We start from the raw sequence: 6,580 nt of genomic DNA, 5'->3' as shown, positions 1-6,580 counted from the left end.
ATATAAGTTGCCTTCCTGAGTCTGGAGAAAAACCTATCCTGAGTCTTCAAAATGGGACAATGTTTGTAAGGAGCATTCAGGGCAAATAAAATCTTCCATTTTCTCAAAGACACATTGTCTTCTGACTTTTGAACTAGCAAAACCAAAATGTACTAAGTTTGTTTTTAGCCCTATTTCACTATGACATGTAGAAACTTTAAAACAAATTTGAAGTAGTCACTGTCAATGTCCTTCAGTAGTTCATCGATTTGGCTCGAGTGCGCCCAGTAACGTCTCCATTGTGAGACTTGTTGTTACTGTGTTTGGCATATTAAATACAACACGGGTAGCTTGCCAGGTAGCTTGCCAGGCTTTTCTGTGCGGGCGAGATACTCTTGGTAGCCTGCCAGGCTCTCCAAGATGGGCAGAGGAATCAAACCCGGCCTAGCCAGGCCGGCTGCTCGCAAGGCAAACACCCTACCACTGTGCTATCACTCCAGCACATTTGAAATGGTACCTTTGTCAAAAGTATTTCCAGACACTCCTGTGACATTACAGCTCCTTTGGTAATTTAGAAATGAGAAATTAATCAAAGAATAGGAAAAATTTTAGGTTAGGCTACAAATAAAAAACTAAAGTAAAACAATCTGCTAATCTGATATGGGATGAAAGGCAAGATAACCTTCTTCTTAGAAGCAAGTCAACTTTCTTTTTAGAGGTAACTGCTAACAACACTGTAATAGCAGAAACCCAAAATGATGTTTATCCAATAAACTGAGATGAAATAAGCCACATGTTTTGGTTTAGTTTTAAATACTTCTTTCTTGCAATAAAGTCTATAGATAAAAGTGATAAAAATTTTCTAGATGGATTTCCTTAGTTCCAATGATATGCTTATAGAAGATTTGTACCTTTGGTCCAGAATATAAAGTAGACCACTGGTATTTTTTTTTGAAGCTCATGGAAATGATTTTATTTTATTTTATTTTTTTAATTTTTATTAGTGAAACACCATGAGGTGCAGTTGTAGACTTATAAATTTTTGTGCTTTTGTTTCAGTTATACAATGATTGAGTACCCATTCCTCCACCAGTGCCCATTTTCCACCTCCAATGATCCCAGTATCCCTCCTCCCCATACCCCCCATCCCACTCCACCCCTGTGGCAGGGCATTACCTTTTGTTCTCTCTCTTCTTTTGAGTGCTGGAACACTGGTATTTTTAAAGTTTGGATCTGATATATTTTTCTTCATTTAACAAATTTAGTTCTCTGTGGATCACACTTGGATAAGCCTCAGGCATAACAGAATTGGCAGAGGAACCCAGGTGTGTGGGACCTGGGGCTGAGATCTCCGAGCCTGCACGGTTTGGGACTGGAACTGTCAGTAGCTAGACAGTTACACCCTCCAACTGCCGTGTAACCCCAACAATGGCCAGGATCCAGAGATTATCACAACAAGCTCCGGGGAGCGCGTGGCCGCATTCGCGACCGCATGACTATTTATTTACTTTTCTCTAAGTTTTCAGGGTACCTTTAAATATCCCACCCGCACAGCAGAGCCTGGCAAGCTATCCGTGGTCTATGCCAAATAGACCAAATTGATATGCCAAATCCAGTAATAAATGGATCTCATTCCCCTAACCCTGAATACGGCAGAGTCGAGAAGGATATGGAAGGAGAGGCTAATAAAATACCAAGGCCGAAGTAGGCTGCCAAAACGAAGGAAACCAAAAATGATTGTCTGTACTTTTAATGCTCATACGCTGGCAACTGCTGCATCTATTGAAGACCTTATGGTACAAGCACGAAAGATCAAGTATGACATCATTGGTCTGACCGAAACGAGAAGACATCAATCACATCATGCCGTTTTCGACACTGGAGAAGAACTGTTCCTTGGAACATGTGATAAAAGAGGTGTCGGTGGTGTTGGTATCCTTGTCAACACAAACTTAGCCACGAGCATTGATTCATTCAAATGCCTAACAACCCGAATCGGACGATTACACTTGAATAGATGTGGCTCACTACCGGCAGTTTCTATCTTTGTTGTCTATGCACCAACATCCAGTTATGGTGAAAGAGAAACTGAGAAGTTCTACATGGAGCTGGAGAAGTTCTTTAAAGAAGATCACACCTTCTACAAGATCATTGTCGGTGATTTTAATGCCAAGATAGGACCAAGAAGATCAGTCGATGAATTCCACATCGGGACCCATGGCCTAGAATGGAACGAACAGGGTGACAGACTGTCTGAGTTTATCATGTCAACCAAAACCTTCCATGGTAACTCACAGTTCCAAAAGGCTGAATCTAAACGTTGGACATGGGAGTCTCCCGATGGACGGTTCCACAATGAAATAGACCACATCATATTCAATCGGCGGTTTTGCCTAACCGATGTTGCTGTTGTCCCAAAATTCCAAACGGGATCAGACCACCGTCTTCTTTGTGCAAAATTCTACCTCACAGAACGAGGAGAAAAAAATGCAAGGTTTAAGAAGAGGACTCCTAGAACGACCACCAACTGGGAGCTCTTTAACTCTGTTGCGGCAACATGGGAAGATGTCGTCATTGACAACATTGATGAGGAATACAATCGAATGATTCAGCACCTCCATGATTGTGCGAGGAATGTCAAGAGAGAGATAACCACAAAAAACCGCCTTTCTTCGAACACTCTTGAACTTATTCGCCAACGTGACTTGGCACATGCTTCAGGCAACCACAAGCAAACATCCAAACTGGCAAAACAGTGCAGAGAAGCCACCAAGGAAGACCTCAAAAACAGGAGAGCAGCAGTACTGGTAGATGCGGCAGAAGCTGGGAAAAGCATTCGTAATGCCCGCCTGTCCTTCACCAACTACAAAACCAAGATGACTGCCCTCCGACATCATGATGGATCTATCACATCTTCCAGAAGGGCAATGGAGAAGATTATTCATGACTTCTACTCAGATCTCTTCAATAGCCATGTCCACTTGCCCACATACCACATACCACATGATGGATATGTCGTTCCCAATGTTCTCCCTTCCGAAATCCAACATGCCATCTCGTCGGTAAAGAAACAAAGAGCACCTGGCCCAGACAAGATCAGACCTGAACACCTGAAGAACTTACCATCAGTACTCATCAATACATTGGCTCGGCTCTTCACACACTACCTGTCTGAATGCAAGGTTCCATCCCAATGGAAAACCAGCAGGACTGTACTACTATACAAGAAGGGAGACATCCACAACATTGGCAACTATCGCCCAATCTGCCTATTGTCTGTCATCTACAAACTGTTCACTCGAGTCATCCTGAATAGGATTGGCAGAACACTAGATGAAGGACAACCATGTGAACAAGCTGGATTCCAAAAAGGATTCAGTACCATCGACCATATCCACACGATTACTAAGCTCATTGAGGTTTCTCGGGAGTTCAAGATGCCGCTCTGTCTAACGTTCAATGATTTAAAGAAGGACTTTGATTCTGTTGAGATGGAAGCGGTCATGGAAGCCCTAGCCAATCAGGGCGTACAAACTCAATACATCAGGATCCTTCATGAGCTCTATTGCGAATTCACTACCAAGATTTCACCATTCTACAAAGAAGTAATCATCCATATCAAGAGAGGGGTTCGTCAGGGTGATACCATTTCACCAAAACTCTTCAGTGCCACCCTCGAGAACATCATGCGACGACTGGAATGGGAAAGCATGGGAGTGAAGATAGATGGTCGGCAACTACACCACCTCCGCTTTGCTGATGACATCGTTCTAATAACACCAAACAGCAGCCAAGCGGCAAAAATGCTGAACGACTTTGACCGTGAATGTGGAAAGGTCGGGCTACAGCTGAGTCTTACAAAGACAATGTTTATGAGAAACAGCCTTGTTCCTGATGCTCCATTCGCTCTCAATGGAACCACCATCTCCGAATGCAACAGTTACATATACCTAGGTCGAGAAATCAACATGATGAATGACCTGGCACCTGAGTTGCACAGGAGGAAGAGAGTGGCTTGGAATGTCTTCAAGAGCATTGAAGAAATAACTAAAAGGACAAAGAACCTCCAGCTATGAGCACATCTCTTTGATTCCACTGTTCTTCCTACATTAACATATGCCTCAGAGACCTGGGCCCTACGAAAACAGGATGAGAACGCTATTCGGGTCTCTCAAAGAGGAATCAAAAGAGCTATGCTTGGAATATCACGATTCACTCAAATGAGAGATAGAATCCGGAGTTCTGATCTTCATCAACGCTCAAGAATCAGGGACGCTGTCTCATTTGCCAAGACATCAAAAATCAGATGGGCTGGACACGTAATGAGGTTTACAGACAACCGCTGGACTAGAGCCATTACTGATTGGATTCCATGGGACATCAAAAGATCACGTGGACGCCTACCTACAAGATGGTCAGACTTCTTCGTCAAGACCCTGAATGATCGGTTTGAGGCTCTGCATGTTCCTAGAACGAACAGATACCATTGGGCTACGCTTGCACGCAACCGGGATGAATGGAGACGTTACTGGCACCCGCTCGAGTAAATTGATGAATAACGGGGATTAAGTGATTAAGTGATAAGTGGGTCACATTAGCAAAGAGACATTCCTTTCTTGGAGATTCTCATTGGGAAGCTTCTTGGAAAACTTTCTTATTTTTGAATATGGTTTTTCAGTTGTGTAAAAGGAGGAGATAGGCAGTAGTCAACAATTCTTACATAACAGAAAGGGACTTTTAACTTTATGGATATATTTGCATAAATTGTTAGGAATGGGCTTGTTATTTTTAAAATAACTTTAAAGCTATTTTTCTATTTATAGCACAATCCTATGGCAACTTTATATAAAATATCTCTCTTCCTTTCAATATTTAGATTGAAAGATTCTTTCTTTACTGTGACTTTCTTCTGTGAAATGGCCTTGGCTGTTTTGATCTAATGTTCTTCATTATAAGGTGACTAGAGTTTTTTTTTAATGTAAACTATCTCCATGTTTTATCATGAATATGATGAAAACTATTTAGAGGGTAAGCATTGACCAAACAGGTTGGATTTTTATTTTATGAGTGTGAAACTGGAATATAAATATAAAAGAAATTGGAAAAAGAATAAGACAATGGAAGATGAAAGAAATCCAAATTGTTTTAACTATATGCAGGTACTTAACACACACTGCTTTATTTATTATAAACAAATCCACACAATAGTTAGTAAAAATCCATTAATAGTAAGGAGGACATTGGTTTAGGTTTTGAAAATTTCCTAGACTACCACAGTTAAAAAATGGCCCTGTTTAGTAGGGGAGGTATGGATGTAGGACCATGACCCAGATATCATTGCTAGCCAGAGATAGGCTTGTACTGCCCAAACCATATGTATTTTATTGTGTGTTCTTGCATTCTAGTGTATTTGGATTCCAGATGTTTCTAGGATAGACTATAGGGACAACATAGTGTGTGCTTTTGGGTATGTTGGCCTTCGACCGGTATGTAGATATCTGCGACCCACTGAGACATCCTGTCATTATGAACAAGGATTCCTATGTGCCCATGGCAGCTGGTTCCTGGATCATAGGATTTGTCGGTTCTGCTGTACAAACTGCCCTTGTGGTATAATTGCTTTTCTGTAGAAGTAATGTCAACAACCATTTCACTTGTGAAATTCTGGCTGTCATGAAATTGGCCTGTGCTGACATCTCAAGCAACGTTTTTATCATTTTTGTGGCCTTAACAACGCTCATATTCACACTACTATTTTAATCATTGTCTCTTGCTCACTAATTATATTTATCATCTTTAAATTAAGTACTTCTGAAGGGCAAAGAGAAATCCTTTTCACCTGCTCAACTCACTTGACAGTGGTGATAATATTCTTTGGGACAGCACAGTGGGTAGGGCATTTGCCTTGCATGAGGCTGACCAGACAGACCCAGGTTTGCTTCCTTCACCCCTCTCGGAGAGCCCAGCAAGCTACTGAGAGTATGTCACCCACATGGCAAAGCCTGGCAAGCTCCCCGTGACGTATTCGATATGCCAAATACAGTAACAAGTGTCACAATGGAGACGTTACTGGGCCTGCTCAAGCAAATTGATGAACAACAGTGGACAGAGGACAGTGAGAGTGACCATTCTCTTTATGTACATGAAGCCCAAGTCCAAAGAGACACTTAATTTGGAGGAGTTGGGTATTACTGATACATTTATATCCATGTTCTAAGGGGTGACGACTCCCCTGATAAATCCTTTGGTCTATAATATAAAAAACAAGGATGTGAAAGAAGCAGTAAAACAATTATTTAATAGAAGGTTATTTAGCAAGTGAATGGAATATACATTATTGGATTGTGAATACATGGTCATTTTTAAAATGTAAGGATTATGTCAGAACTTTTCATCACATTGATTCTGCTTCATGAATCCTGTCTAATGAGAAATTTAATTTTGATGATATAGACACTACTGATAAAGTTACATACACATATATGCTGTTATCACTCCTATGTTGAACTCTTTAATTTACAATCTTAACAAATAGAAAAAAACTGAAATGACTTTCAAGAAGAGGAGTTTTAACAGGCAATTGGGAAAGGGACCAGTAATT

At 41.1% G+C, this 6,580-nt stretch overlaps 1 pseudogene; it reads left to right on the top strand.

The window, feature by feature from the left end:
- The first annotated feature begins 5,400 nt into the window (after nucleotides 1-5,400).
- LOC130026542 (olfactory receptor 13C2-like) lies at nucleotides 5,401-6,301 on the top strand (annotated as a pseudogene).
- Nucleotides 6,302-6,580: the final 279 nt, after the last annotated feature.

This window comes from Sorex fumeus, unplaced genomic scaffold (assembly GCF_029834395.1).
Source record: "Sorex fumeus unplaced genomic scaffold, SorFum_2.1 ptg000034l, whole genome shotgun sequence".
Classification (NCBI taxonomy): Eukaryota; Metazoa; Chordata; class Mammalia; order Eulipotyphla; family Soricidae; genus Sorex; species Sorex fumeus.
The sequence above is the reverse complement of the archived record's forward strand: the minus strand, read 5'-3'. Positions and strand labels throughout refer to the sequence as shown.